This window comes from Herpailurus yagouaroundi, unplaced genomic scaffold (assembly GCF_014898765.1).
Source record: "Herpailurus yagouaroundi ecotype Mexico unplaced genomic scaffold, PumYag 67793, whole genome shotgun sequence".
Taxonomy (NCBI): Eukaryota; Metazoa; Chordata; class Mammalia; order Carnivora; family Felidae; genus Herpailurus; species Herpailurus yagouaroundi.
This window is the reverse complement of record NW_024420586.1, coordinates 20,435,340-20,451,478: the sequence shown is the minus strand read 5'-3', so window position 1 is coordinate 20,451,478 and position 16,139 is coordinate 20,435,340. Positions and strand designations below refer to the sequence as shown.

General features: G+C 42.2%; 1 pseudogene; it reads left to right on the top strand.

Annotated features, from left to right (window-relative positions):
• Nucleotides 1–555: 555 nt before the first annotated feature.
• LOC121026133 (60S ribosomal protein L27a-like) lies at nt 556–1,447 on the top strand (annotated as a pseudogene).
• The last annotated feature ends 14,692 nt before the right edge of the window (nt 1,448–16,139 follow it).

Sequence of the window (16,139 nt, the reverse complement as noted above, 5' to 3'; positions counted from 1 at the left end):
GTATTACTGAAGTTATTTTGTAATTCTCTACACATTAAAATTGTTTTTTCCTTTGAAATGACTGAAAAATCATTTTTTTTCCCTTGAAACAGAAAGGATAAAGAAATTTTGGCATATTTTATTTTTATCCTTTCCCCCTTCCTTTGCAGTTTTTGTTAGAATAACCTGGGATGTTAAAGCTAGATTAGTTAATTTTTAAATTTTTTTTAATGTTTATTTATTTATTTTGAGAGAGAGAGAAAGAGAAAGAGAGAGAGAGAGAGAGAAAGCAGGGGAGGGGAGAGAGAGAGGGAAACAGAATCCCAAGCAGGCTCCACACCGTCAGCACGGAGGCCAGTGTGGGGCTTGAATCCAGGAACCATGAGATCATGCCCTGAGCCAAAATCAAGAGTTGGACACTTAACCGACTGAGGCACCCCTAGATTAGTGTATTTTATAATTGTATGTCTATTCTTTCAAAAGTTGTTTATCACATTTTATAACCATGTTAACAATTATTTCAACACTGAACATAAATATTCGTGATCTCAAGCAGTCAGTACAATTGTTTTTAAATCTTATTTTCTCTCTATTGAAATTATTTATTGCAATGACACGTTTTGGTTTGTTGGAACTTATCCTTTCCTTGAAAATACAAATCAGACTCTCTTTTGTCTGGACGGCCAACATGCAATCCAGACTGAGGAAGACCCGGAAACTTCGCTTGAGCCATGGCCGTGGCCGCATTGGCAAACACCAGAAGAACTGGGGAGGTGAGGGAAATGCTGGCAGCATCACCACAGGATGAACTTTGACAAGTGTCACCCAGGCTACTTTGGAAAAGTTGGGGTGATGCGTTACCACTTAAAGAGGAACCAGAGCTTCTGTCCAACTGTCAGCCTTGATAAACTGTCGACCATGGTCAGGGAGCTGACAAGGGGGATGGCTGCCAGAAACACAACTGGAGCTGCGCCTATCATTGATGTGGCATGCTTGGGCTACTACAAAGTTTTGAGAGGGGCACCTGGGTGGCTCATTCGGTTAAGCGTCCCACTTGAGCTCAGGTCATGATCTCGAGGTTCGTGAGTTTGAGCCCCATGTTGGGCTCTGTGCTGACAGCTCAGAGCCTGCAGCTTGCTTCGGATTCTGTGTCTCCTTCTCTCTCTGCCCCTGCCCTGCTCATGGTCTCTCTCTCTCTCTCTCTCAAAAGTAAATAAACATTAAAAAAAATTTTCTTTTACATTTTGGGAAAGGAAAAGCCCCCCCAAAACAGCCTGGCGTTGTGAAGGTGAAATTCTTCAGTAGAAGAGCTGAGGAAATATTACAGATGTATTTGCAGGGGGAGGGGGGGGGTCCTGTGTCCTGGTAGCCTGAAGCCATGTGGAAGGAGGTTCATTAAATGCTAACAAGTGCTGAAAGAAAGAAAGAAAGAAAGAAAGAAAGAAAGAAAGAAAGGATAGGAAAAGAAAAGAAAAAAAAAGAAAATATTACTCACAGCTATTTGTGGATGATACACTCTCTAAGTTCTTGAATGGCTATAAGTGACTTTCTGTTCCAGCTCAAGTAGGCTCTCAAAATTTTGTTGATGATGCTTCAGTGTCTTCTAACAATTAGCATTGCAGAAAAAAGATCTGATTCCAACCTGATCTTTTAAAATTATTTTATCATAGGTAACTTGTTATTCCCCATGCCTGGATGATTTTATGATTTTCTTTCTAATCTTTGCACTATCCTAGAGATTTTTTTCTTTTTGCTTTCAAAGTAAGAACCTCTTTCATTATGTCCTCTGACTAGAGGGCCACTCTGACCTAAAGCCTGAAGTTTTTCCTCTATTCTTGCTATTATTATGTTTTTTAGATTAGTACTTATGTTACTGATGGATCTATCACAGCTGCTAACTCAGGAAATGAACCAGTGAGCTCTGGTGCTTTCCTGGACAACTGCTCTGTCCCAGGGGATTCTGATGGAGGAGGGAGCTATAGAAATTGAAAACACAGTTCCTGGCTGGGTTTGCCAACACTGTTGAAAAAAAAAAAAAAAAACCCCACCTCAGACAAACTCATTGCCAGAAAAGCCAATAACACAAGAGAAAGGGGTTTGGAAAAGAGAAAGGGAGACATTTATTTTGGGTTTAGTGAGCCGGGGAGGTGGCAGCCTAAAGTCTTAACAAGCGACCTCTCCACCCACAAGATGGACACCTAGAGTTCTATGAGGGGGAACGTGCAAGAGACAGAGAGCATGTGATCATACGTGGGGGGTTGGTGTCTGTTCAGCACAGGATCATGGGCAGGGAAGGGGACATGTCGGGTGTGGCCTTCTAGGCATTCCGTTGTTATCAGGACTTTTCCGGCCTGGCAGTTAGAAAGTTCTGATCATTGCAAAACATCTTCATTAATGCCTCAAGAAAGTGGGATCAGAAATAAGCATAATTGGTTTTAGTTAGAGCATGAGTTAAGCAGGCTTGTGTGGGGAATAAGCTTAGAAATTCCCTGGGCTTACACCAATGGGTTAACAAGGCATAAAGAATTACAAAGCCATAGGGTGCTCTTACCCAAGCTTGGGTAAACAAGATAAGACCCCCAGAATTCTGGGCAAAGGCCCCAGAATAGAGTGGGGGGCAAAGGCCCCCAATACAAAGGTAAATGAGGTAAGCAAGATTAGGTATTCAGGGCAAAATTGCCCCCCAATTTAGTACTATAGCAGAAAGCTGCTTTCACAGGAGGGAAGGACCAAGTTAGGTAAAGAGGTAAATGGGGTTAAAGACCCCGGCGCTGCAGGTGAAGCAGCCCAGAGCAGAGATGGTTAACAAAAGAAAAGGTACCTTGTTAACCCTGAGGTTATTCCCCCTGTCTGTCTCATCCCCTAGGCTGGCTAAGATAAACAGACACAGCGCCTCCTGTCTGCCGTTAACAACCATCTGCCCGTCGCCCCAGTGCCGGGATTTTGTTTTATATTGACCCAAAGCCCAAACACCGTATATCTTCAAAACCCCCTTTCCCTCATGCCCATGAGTTAATGTTCGCAGATTCATTGTCTCCTTGTGCATGCCCATCACATTTGTAAGCCTTCTGATCTTAATAAATATGGGGCAAGGACCCTTATTCGGGGCTCTTGTCTTTTCCTGGACATTAGCCATCTCTCACTTTTAATCCTGTGTCCCACTCTCTTGCTGGCCAAGAGAGAACTTTAGACTTAGAGTCTACGACAGTCTTGTCGATTTCTGACTTTAACCGTTGGTGTCTAAAGTTGAGCAAGAGGGGTTTTTGGAACATCAGGGACGATCTTAGCATAATATTGATGTAATTCTCAAATAAGGTAATTGGGTAGAGTTTAATGAGTTACAAAGGTATAGAAAGAGTTAAAGGAAAGCAAAAGGCAGAGCAGGAGGGATAAAAGAGCTGAGGTTCAGTGACCTCCCCTGAGTCTGAAAGGGTAGAGGGAAGGAGTGGTTTCCAAGATGTAGAAAGAACTGTGGACCGCACCTGGGTCAGTATCTCTAGGAGAGGGCTAGATACAGGGGTCGTGCCCTTCAGTAGAGGAACGTAGCCACTGTTGAGCAGTGGCCAGCTGGAAGAAGAGATACCTGGGCCTTGTTCTCCTCCCACATTCGCATCTCTTGCCAGTGCCTCTCATAGCCTGAACCCTTGAAGCCAGGTCCCCTCCTAGGAGAAAGAGCTGGGCAAAAAGATAGCAAGTGGATCTGGAGGGACAAACAGGGTATTTGCCTGAAGTTCCTATTACAGTTAATTTGCATCATGCAGTTTTGTGGAAAATGTAAGAGAGAAACATATTCTTATATTTTTATTCATTTTACTTATAAGCTTTATTTCCTTACCCCTTCATCTGTTAAAAGAACTGTTTTTTTTTCTTTCTCATTTTTCAATCTGTTCTTCACTGTCTCTATTGTGTGTTTAAATTTAGTAATCCTAGTTTTTATCAGAATGCAAACTTTCCTAATGTTACATTCTTTCAATCGTTGCCGGGTGAACTGGGGAGTCCTTGAAGGTTCTTGGTCTTGTCACAGCATGTATTCAAGGATGGACACAGAAACACAAATAGGAAAGTTTATTAAAGCAAAATGTACACTCTAGAGATACAAATGCTGGGGAGGGACAGAGAGAGAGAGGAAAGGGGAGAGAGCAAGTGAGCACTAGCATGCTTGAAAGACATCTGTGTAGCCTGGGGATTGGGTTTCTATCTTTTATTGACAGTGGTTAACCAGGGGGCAGAATATTTATTACTTTTTCTTCCTTATTTGGTCAGAGGTTTTCTGTCATGGCATCCACCATCTTGGGCCTGTCTGGTTTGATCCAGCTCCTGTGGAGTGCTACCAGGACAGGCTTCTGACCTTCTCCATAGTTGACCATGACTCCTTGGTGTTGAGCTCCAGGTATCCTGTTAGAGCCTAACTAACTACCTACATTTCTTCTTCAAGGACTCTGAGCCCTTAAAATCTTTTAAGGGAAAATGGGTGATGGTCCATCTTCTGTAACTACTTCATGCTGGTGTGGGACGTTCACCCTGCCAGAGGGCTCCAGAAGTCCTTGTTACCTAAATTTTAGGAACCCTGGATGGACAGTGGGGAGTAGAAGGAAGTTGTGACTCGGCCTAGTGGGTCTTTATACTCATTTGTTTCAGGGCTGTTTGTGGACCACCATCTGAAGATTTAACTGGTTGAGGTGAGAGAAAATACATTTTGTTAGTAACTTTAGGATACAAGGTCCAAACATTAGAATAAGGAGTAGGGTTATTAAGGGTCCAACAAGAAGGTATAATGATGAAAAGCCTGGAAACCAGGAAAACAAGGAGTCCCACTGGGGGAGGAGGAGGTAGGGGTGGCTTCATGGGGAACTGTGCATTTAGTTACTGGCCCAATGATCTAGAAGCTTTCTTTAACCTCTCCAGATAAATTGATCCATACACAGCACAATGTGTTAATCACCGTATAGACTCCCCTGATTTTTGTAAGAACATAGTCAAGGGCCTCTTGTAGCCAAGTGACTTGCCACCCGATTTCATCTATATGGATTCTTATTTCCCATGAGGAGTTAATATAGGTAGCAGGTGGTGTTAGCTAGCCATCACATGGACTCTGTTTTTTTAGTAAGCAATCAAGTAATTAATAAGAGGCACTTCTATGGAAACAAAAGAAAAACATAGGCTAATGGTCAGAGCAAATTATAAACCCAATACCTGATTCCACAATGCTGTCACTGAGATTTCTAAATGTCAGAGTCACAGCATCCTCAGATGGAGTGGGAGCAGGCAGTGGCAGTCATATGGGTTTTTCTGGTTTGTAAATCCAGTGTCTCTGGTGATCCTTTTGAATGGCCCATACAACAACAGGCACAAAGATTGTCTATACATGGGCTTTGTGGCAATTTTTCTGAAGTTGACCTTAAATTTGTCCAGCTTCAGTTCGCAGGGCATCAAGAAAAAGTTTTAGTTTTTTTTTTTTTAATGTTTATTTATTTTTGAGAGAGAGAGAAAGACAGAGCATGAGCGGGGGAGGGGCAGAGAGAGAGGGAGACACAGAATCCGAAGCAGGCTCTAGTCTCCGAGCTGTCGGCACAGAGCCCGACGCCAGGCTCAAACTCAGGAGCTGTGAGATCATGACCTGAGCCGAAGTCGGCCGCTCAACCGACTGAGCCATCCAGGCACCCAAAAAAAGTTTTAGTTTTTAATGACTTTAATTCAAGACAGTGGAAGACGACCAGAAACTGTACTTTGGAGGGCCATAGCCAGATATTTGAGGAAACAAGAAGAGTTTAGCATCTAGTTCAGTTTATAAAAAGCAGTATTAAAATCTAATATCTACAAAGATGTGTTATTGAAACATTTTCTCTCTACAATCACCCTCATTTTTATTGAAGATAGCCAAATCAAGACGAATTTGTAAAACAAGTCCAGTTTTAACAAATTTGGCTGAATTATTTACATAAGCTCAGCAAGAATAGTGATTGGCCGTATAAGTTTTTTAAAATTTGCTTTACTGGAACTTTTCATAAGGGATCTCTAGATTGAACTTTTAATCGCCTTTCAAGGCCAGAGGCAAGCTAAATAATTTTCATCAGACTTGCTTGCAATACCTACAGATTTGGGTGAATTCCACTTCTTGAGGTCCCCAAAATATATTGAGGTTCCTGCACCCTCCATGAAGTGACATTCTGTACTCACCTGGTAAGGCAGCTGGGAGCTCTGCAAGAAAGGTACCAGGCCAACATTTCCAGGAGGTTCCATTGGCTCCATAATGTCAACCTTAATTCCCTAAAGCTGTCTTGTCGTATCTAAGTCTATGCATTTCGCTCAAATGTGACATTCCAGACAAAGCCTCGGTAAAATAACCAATGTTTCCAGTGGTGTCCTATTACAAGGAGAACAGATTCTCACTGAACTTCTGCAAATAATCATATTGCCATGAAAGAAAGAACAGTCACTGAGAATTTCTAAATTTCAGAGGGTTCGGGTAGGCAGAAAAGATAAATGTTTTAGTTGGTTCACAAAGGAATATTTTATCATCTTTCTGTGAGTCATAGATATCTTAAGAGAAGACTTCTTTAAATCTAGAAGAGCAAACATCAGAGAGTCAGCAGTATTTCAAACAAGAGTCAAAAAAGTATAATCAGGGGCGCCTGGGTGGCTCAGTCGGTTAGGCGACCGACTTCGGCTCAGGTCATGATCTCACGGTCCGTGAGTTTGAGCCCCGCGTCGGGCTCTGTGCTGACAGCTTAGAGCCTGGAGCCTGTTTCGGATTCTGTGTCTCCCTCTCTCTGACCCTCCCCCGTTCATGCTCTGTCTCTCTCTGTCTCAAAAATAAATAAACGTTGAAAAAAAATTTAAAAAAAAAAGTATAATCATCCTCCTCAATTCATTTAGTTCTGTGTTATTAATTCTTGTTCTATTTGAATGCAACTTTCCCATTAGTTCTGGAAATTCTTACTCAGCTTTGTTTTACGATCTTGAAGACATTAGAAACCTGTATTTGTCAAAAGGCCTTTCTGTGAATCTCCTTGAAGATGAAACACATTTTGCAAGAGCATCAGAACAATAACTATAAATGAGAAAAAAAACCTCAGAAATAGACATGGTTAAAGATCTGATGAGAACTCATTATAATGCAGTTGACAAAGAAATCTAGTTATTTCTGTGACATGTAACATTTTGATAATTAGAATGTCAAGTGATAACCTTACACCAGAACCTATTAAAACTTTAGGAATTTCATACATTTTCTGGAACAGTTGTAGCATTTACCCATACAATACAACCGAAGGCTTATCATTATTTGCTTGACAGTGCTTCTCATGTAACTTAGGTCCCAAACAGACAGCGTTAATTAGTCAAAAAGACTTCATTTATAATTCAAACCGCAGGAAGTTTGTTAAAAACCTCAGAAAGTTTTAGGGGTGCAAGGGTGGCTCAGTCAGTTAAGTGTCCGACTTCGGCTCAGGTCATGATCTCGCGGTTCATGAGTTCAAGCCCCGCTTCGGGCTCTGTGCTGACCGCTCGGAGCCTGGAGCCTGTTTCAGATTCTGTGTCTCCCTCTCTCTCTGACCCTCCCCCGTTCATGCTCTGTCTCTCTGTCTCAAAAATAAATAAACGTTAAAAAAAATTTAAAAAAAAAAACCCTCAGAAAGTTTTAAAGCACTGCCTAAATAGGATTACAGATCATTATAACTTTAATGTTTATATTTAACCAAAGTGACAATAAGTGAGTCTATAGGAAGTTATATAGTTGTTTGCAAAACTTAACTTCTATAATACTGAAAAGTTTTAACTTTCTTAGGAAATCAAAGACCTGATAAAGACAAAACATAGAAGCTTTAGTTTTCTGGGCAGATAAAGAATGAGAAAAAAAAAACAACTTTGTTTATAATTTCTTACCAAGAGCAGGTGAACAATCTAAGAAAACTTTGTCTCTTTAACAGAGAGAAAAGCAGAATTTCAGTCATATACCAGTGTACTTTTAAAATCCATTCATTTCAATCTTAGCCCTGACTACACACACTTTTTTTCCCTGAGTGTGTTCCCATTCCTCATAACTTTTTTTAAATACATCTAAATTTCCTTCCATACAGAATGCATCCCTTATTTCTATCACTCTTTTTTTTATTTAGTTTATTTATCTTGAGAGAGAGAGCACAAGCAGGGATGGGCAAAGAGAGGGGGAGAGAGAGAGAGAGAGAGAGAGAATTCCAAGCAGGCTCTGAGCTGTCAGTGTGGAGCCTGATGTGGGGCTCGAACTCATGAAGCACGAGATCATGACCTGAGCCAAAGTTGGATGCTTAACCGACTGAGCCACCCAGGTGCCCCTCTATCAGTCTTAACTACATTTAGTGGGATTTTAACTCTTAGAAATGTTAATCTCCAATAAAAATTAATTAGTAACCAATTGTGAACTGTCTGGTATACCAGAATTCTTTCGATCTGAAATCTATGAAGACATTTCATAATTTCTAAAAACCTATGTTTTTCCATAGTACGATCTTTCAATCAGGCATAAAGCATTTTACTGACAGACCCAAGTATGCTGTTGCCCTGCTATAACAGGCCAAAAGCAGACAACCTACATTCAGTAATCAATGCTTTCGTATTTTATCTTATTTGGAAAAGACTTAGGTATCCAGTGAATTCAATCCAGTTTACCATTTATCTTAGCACAACTTCAAAGCTTCAGGTTACTGAAGATTTTGAAAGCTGTTTAAAAGTTTTACCTATAAACCTTTTTATTTATTCAGACTACTTGTTCTTAACAATTACCCATGAAAACTTTATGAGACAGACAAAATTAACCATCACATTAAGTCATCTTTTTGCTGACAAGTTACAGCAGAGATAATACAAGTTTATTTGACATTTAGTAAACCTTGGTAGAATAAAAGTTTTATATTTAATGCTAATAACTTTGAAGACCTGTTTATCTTAATTAAGCCAACAAACTTAAATTAGCTTTCATGCAGAATATGTTGCACCTGTGTCTACCAGAAGTCAGTTTGCTCCCAGTGTCAATTTTTTCTTGGGGCTCCCACAGGGAAATCTGAAGTGGATGGTTTTGAGTCCAGGGAAACCCAGAGGCCCCTTCATGCTGATTTGGGAGATGCTTTCGTTTGAACCTCGTAAGGAGGTAGCGCAGCCGCTTGGGGTGCTTTGTTTCCCCCCTTGGTAGTGAGGGTAGGAGGAGCAGGAGGCAATGACACTGGAGGCATGGAGGATGGTATAGGAGCCAGTTATGCAAGCCCCGCCCATGGTGGTGCAGGAACAGGATGGGGAGGTGGATCCAGAATAGGCGAGGTGCCCCCGCAAGGCTGGAGGCAGATAAAAGCCTAGACGGCAAAGAAGACTCCCAGTCCCAAAGCTCGGCAGCTCGGACAGATGAACAGACCCATGTTTTCTTTCCAAAAACAAAAGGTGAAAATAGGCAGTCCTTGTTGAACCAGAGAAGACCGGGAACATCCCCAAAACAAAAGGAATTTCAGCAGCTGCTTGAGAATACAGTAAGACCTTGGTTTGTGACCATAATTCCTTTGGGAAACATGCTTGTAATCCAAAGCACTTGTATATCAAAGCGAATTTCCCCATAAAAAAATCATGGAAATTTAGATGATTCTAATATTCATATAAAAATGATTACAATACTGTAATTTAATACAAAATATAAAGAAAAATAAACAAATTACCCTGCACTAAACTTTGAAAGCCTTCGTGGCTGGTGTGAAAACCTTTCCTGGCAAGAGAGAGGAAGATTATTGTGTAGGACGACTTTCACTATCACTAACAGAATCACTGCTATCTATTGGCTCAACAGAATCTTTTTCTGCCTGGGCGCCATTGTATATAATCGCACGGATGTTGACTACAGTACAGTATTAATAAACTCTTGTCATAGATTGCATTTATTTTTTTATTTTTTTTTATTTTTTATTTTATTTTATTTTTTTTAAATTTTTAAAAAAAATTTTTTTTTTTCAACGTTTTATTTATTTTTGGGACAGAGAGAGACAGAGCATGAACGGGGGAGGGGCAGAGAGAGAGGGAGACACAGAATCGGAAACAGGCTCCAGGCTCTGAGCCATCAGCCCAGAGCCTGATGCGGGGCTTGAACTCACGGACCGCGAGATCGTGACCTGGCTGAAGTCGGACGCTTAACCGACTGCGCCACCCAGGCGCCCCTGTCATAGATTGCATTTAGTGGAACTGGCAGTAAGGCAGCAGAGGAAAGGATCTATATCTGCAGGCCGCCTAACCTAGAATGAAACAAAGCATCCCTAAGCTTACTCTCATATGGTAAAGCAAAGGACTGGCCATAGGTGCTTTGAAGTGACAAAAACTACACTAGTGCCCGTTGTGGGCCCCTTCCAACATTCTGAAAAATCACTGATTTCTGCCAAACACCACGGCCTGAGACGGAGCATCCAAGCATGGGAGATGGTCACCCACAGTCCCATAGCGAGAGAGAAAGAGAGAGAGAGAAGAACCATTGGCTCTGTTGTGATCGTGTGACGTTTGGCATCATGTACTACTTGTACTGCAAGATATTGCTTGTTTATCAAGTTAAAATTTATTAGAAATGTTTGCTCATCACTCGCAGAACAAGTTACTCTCAATCCAAGGTTTTACTGTATTCCTTAAAGTCCCCATCCAGAGGTAGACTAACCAGACAATTGGCTCTAATTATCATAGCCATTAACCTGGGGAAAGGAATGAGGGAGAAAACCCCCCATACAACAGGAGTCAGGCAACATGCATACAGTCCTCTCCAAATCTACTCTAGATCTGACACACAAAAGAAGAAGCAAACAAAGAGGAGACAAGTGACTCAGGAAAAACACAGGCAGACATGTACGCAATCTAGGCAGAAACTATTTCCAAGAGAGACAAAGGGCGTGGCACACACAGAACAGGACAGAACATAGGTCAGGTGGCAGATTAACAGAAGTAGAAGGGCCTGGAGCAGCTGAAATGATGATGGATTGAAAAGTAGAGGGGGAGGAGAGGAGTGTTTTCAGGCCCTCTAAAAGAGTATGGACAAACCAGTGTTTTTTGGTGTAGGGCCATAAAGGTCTGACCATATGGGATTTGGGTCCATTTTACAAAAGGGATCAAGTTGTAATATGGCATTACAGTTAAGGCTACCATTTTTTTTTTTTTCCTGTCAGACTTCCCTATCCTCTAGTTTATATTGAGGCCAATAGAGTTACAAGAGAAGTGGACTTGGGAAGGAAATATACAAGGTCTCAGGGTCCAACTAGTTCCAGTTTCTCAAGATGCATCCTAAGGAAGTGTCAGATGAGATCGAGGAAAGATAGTGACAGTCTCCTGGGCTAGAGGTGTCCCTGCTGAACTGGAAGAGTGTTGCTTTGGATGGTCTGGGGTCTAGGGACATCTCCTTGGAACCATCAAACTGTCATCCCTGGTTCAGGTGGGTGTCCTCGACCTGCAGACCTTTTTAGCCTATCGTGTCTCCAGAAGGGGGAACCCCTGCCCATCCTTCCTTTCAATCAACATGAGTTTCCTCAGAAAACAGGAAGAGTCTCCCCTGCACTGAGATTGCATTTAATCTGGTGAACCAGCATTTTTTATTTCCTTTTTTAGGCACTTTAATGAGAGCTAATCCTAGTGTCCCAAGATACCCCTTAGAGGAGAATCTTTGGAGACAAGTGGAATTTTCCATTGTCTTCAAGAAGAGTTGACTCCTGGAAAAAGGAGCAACTCAACCTGGGCTCACATTGTTTCCAAGAGGGGGCTCCAACCCTCTCCTGGAGAACTTCGATAGAAGCCCAGAATCCTGTTATCCCAAGGAGAGCGGATTCTCTCCCAGGATCTTCTTAGGACCTTAATTAGGAACTTTCTCTTGTAGAGTTCCGATGGCGGGTGGACCATGGGCATCCCCAGCCTGCTGTCCATTCACCCCATCACCATAGCAATGGCCAGCAGGCTGTGTCATGATTTGGCTGGCCCTGGTGTCCCAAGGCTTGCACCTCATCCAGGTGCCTGCAGTCCCAGGAATGTCAGCCTTCCTGAAGACCCCGATAGGAATGATGGGAGAACAATGTCCAATAAGTAACCCTGAAGTCCTGGGGTGGATTCCTCAGGAGTGGGCATTGTCATGACTCCAAGATCTCTGAATATTTCATTGCCCTCATTCTGATAGGCCTCTCAACAGTTGGTGGCAAACAACGGCCACCAGGGACGGGGGTCCCTTTGATGGTCTAAATATTTCTGGTCTGACCAGCAGAAATCTTTTGATACTTTCTACTTTGCAGCCAGTGTAGGTGGAATTAACTTCTATTTTCCAATTCTCTGAATCCCTGAATTGCTTGGGTTGAATGGCATCCATATAAGTGGTAAATCAGGCAGACACATAGGGAAAAATCTCATGGGTCCCTTGCTAGGAAGTAAAGTGGCTTATAGCCAATTTTATGGTGACCCGCACAAATGCAGAGTGAGTTGTAGGATCTCTGTAATGGGTGGTGGAACATTCTGCAGGTCTCTTTGCCCCACCACTGGTGAAGGAGAATGTGGAAGTAGGTATGAGAGGAAGTATGGGGAGGGATCAGAGCATCCCATGACCCAGGAGACATGCAACAGAGCTCTGGATGCTGCATGGCATAAGGGCAAGCCTCTGCTCAGGATAGCCTTTTACAGCCAACCCTCTCAGAAATAGAAAGAAATCTTATCTTCCCCTTAAGTCATTATTGTCATGCCTCACAGATTTTTTTAAATGTTAGCAAAAATAAAAACATTCTTGAAAATAAGATTTCTTTCTACTTCTGAATGTGATGCTGTGATACTTAGGAACAGCAGCCCAGTTAGTTTTGTTTCCGAGTTCCACGTTGGCTTATTTTAATAGGACAAGGAAACGTGTGTTGTAAGATGTACGTAGCCTCATGCTAACTGTCTGGTCTAGAGTGTTCAGCTCTCAAGCAGGTTTCTTAGTGAGACCAAATCTTTTGTCACTGAAGTGTTCAGAGCTACACTTTGATGTTTAAAAGAAAAATATTGGTTAAAACAGCTTTCACCTTCTAGGATCTGCTTTTTAAATTTTCTGTCACCTGCAGTCACCAACTGCATGTACCAGGCCTCTAGAAACTAGTATGTTAAACTGAACCAATTTGATAGGAGTACCTATCTATAGGGCTTGTTTTCCGAAGGACAGTATTGCTGTTGTGGTTTTTTTAAGCTTTATTTATTTAAGTAATTTCTACACCCAACATGGGGCTCAAACTCATGACCCTGGGATCAAGGGTCACATGCCCTTCTGACTGAGCCAGCCAAGCGCCCCAAGAGCATTGTTTATAGAGTAGCAAAAGTATAAGCCTTCCTATGTGTGTTGCAAAGCTGTTCAAAAAGCATCTCACTGGGGTACCTGGGTGGCTCAGTCAGTTGAGCAACTGAAACCATGACCTGGTTTCAGCTCAGGTCATGATCTCCTAGTTAGTGAGTTTGAGCCCCGAGTCGGGCTCTGCTTAGGATTCTCTCTCTTTCCCTCTCTGTCTGCCCCTCCTCAACTCATCTCTCTCTCTCTCTCTCTCAAAATAAACTTAAAAAAAAAAAAAAACTCAAAAAAAAGTAACTCACCAGGTTTTGTGAGTAGAAATGTAGTGTTCAAGTCACATTCTGCTTTAAAAGGTTGTAACAAATACAAATGAATGAGGGGAAAAAAAGAAAAGAAAGCGAACCGGACACATTGGAGGATGGTGTCCAAGGAACTCTCTAGCACAGGGAGGTGAGAGTTGGAGACTCACCGATAAGAGGGTTGCCCAACCCACTGTCACCTTGTCCCTTCATGGTTGCAAAAAAAACATTGCTTGGTGAATTGGGGAGACCCCAACCTTCGGGTCTCACCCAAGCCAGACCGGAGGGAGTCACTGAAGGTTCTTGGTCTTGTCACGTGAATGAATTCAGATGAGTAACAAGCAGGAATGTTTATTAAAGCAAAAAGCGCACTTTTGAGATATGAGAGCCGGTGAGCTCAAGAGAGTGAGAGAGCGAGAGGGAGAGCTGTGCACCCTAGGGTTTGGGATTCTATCTTTTATTAACAGTTGTTAACTAGGGGGCAGAATATTTATTACTTGGGGGAGGAAGCAGGGTTTCAGGTTTTGCGCTTTTTCTTCCTTATTTGGTCAGGGGTTTCCTGCCATGGTACCCGCCATCTTGGGCCTGTCTGGTTTGTTCTAGGTTCTTGTGGAGTGCTGCCAGGACAGGCCTCTGACCGTCCCAATAGCTGACCGTGACTCCTTGTTGCTGACCTCCAGGTATCCAGTTAGAGCCTAACTAACTGTCTACTCTAACACAATGAGTACAAATGTCCCACACATCTTATTGAAGATGCAAATTAAGCTTTTTTTTAACTTAACTTTTCTTGGTATAAAACAGTTTCACATGGATACACTTATTCTAAATTCCCAAGTGGCCTTTTTATTTTGCTCAAAGTACTTTCCAAAAGTCTAGTGGCTTTTCTTTATAGCCTCAGCTTTACCAGGGGAGCTCCACGTTCTTTGAGTACTGAGATTTGAGATGGATTCCGTGTCAGAATCCAAATCTTCTAGTCCCAGAAAATGGGAACGTGAAAGTATTTCTGTTTCCTGTAGCTATATTTTGTTAGAGGTTGAATTAAATTGTCTACATGCAGTGGGGAGTGAGCTTTGGAGAGAAAACCTCATGACAGGAAAGTTAATTCATTTTCCAAATGGGTTCTTTTCAGTGGCTGCATGTGTGAGTCCTGATGGGTGCAGCTCAGACCGCCTTTGTAGGATTTAGGTTGGTTTCAAATGACCTCCTCCACAGCTTAGCTCATTCACACTGGGAACATGGTGCTCCTGTGTTAGGACAGAACTTCCTTCCCAGAAGGGAGCCTGGGAGCTAGCATGACGATTGATTTTACAGGTCACCTTGTCTGGGCCATGGTGTCCAGACATTTGGTCAAACATTGTTCTGTTGCTTTGGAGATGTTTGGGGATGAAATTAACATTTGAGTTGGTGGACTTTGAGTAAAGCAGATTGACTTCCACAATGTGGGTGAGCCTCATCCAATCAGTTAAACGCTTTAACAGAACAGAGACTGACCTCTTCTGAAGAAGGATACAACCACACACATACATACACACACACACGTCCTGTTGCCTCTGTTTCTCTGGAGAGCCCTGAATCATACAATTAGTAAGAAGTCACCTTAATGGAAAAGGAGCCGTTTCTTCTTTGCATTATTTTGTTTTAGTTTTTGTGGGTAGGTTGTGGGACCTCAACCTTCTCCTTCTGAGAGATTCACCCATGTAAGAATCGATATACTAACATTTTTACTTTCTTTTGTTTGCACAAAGAGGAAGCTAAGAGTAAATGCTCTATTTAGCTAATCTTTCTGAGAAATTTTGGTATGATTCCTTGCGTACTCTGTCCTTCATCACATCTACTTTGTCTTGGAAACCCTTTTTTATAGCCTCTCCTTCTCAGAGGTGGGGATTTTCCTGGTTCTGTGGAGTAATAGCAATCATTTATTTCCTCTGCTTGCCAGCCAGTCTTGTTGAAATATGCCATATTTATTAGTTTCCTCAGAGTAAGCCAATTTGTACAATGCATTTTTGACCTATTACTAATATCTATCCCTATCTCCTCATCATTATACAGATTATGCCCTATTTTTACATATTTTTGGTCATTCTAGTAGAGTTTGTTGAGGAGGTGGAGTGTCTTGGATTAAATGTCCAAAGCGCAGACCTGAGACAAGGATTCAGGTACAATGGATTTATTTGGGAAGTGACTCACAAAGGATGATGAAGAAGTGAGTAATTGGGGCACACGACAGAGGAAGGTCAATAAAGTGTACTGTGTCAGGTTGCACACAGGTACTGTATCTGCTACTGTAACAAAGTTCCACAAATTCAGTGGCTTAAAATAACAACATTTATTTTCTCATGGGTCTGGATGTCAGAAGCCCAACATGGCCAGGCTGGGATAAAATCAAGCTGTTGGCAGGGCTGGGTTCTCTCCTGGAGGCTCTGGGGCCGGTCTATTTTCTGGTCTTTTCCAGTTTCTGAGGCCACCCACATTTCTTGACTCATGGCCCCCTTCTGTCTTCAAAGCCAGCAATGGCTGGTCAAGGGTTTCTTGTAATTTCAGAGCAATGTGTTACTTTGACACCGACTCTTCTTCTGCCCCTCACT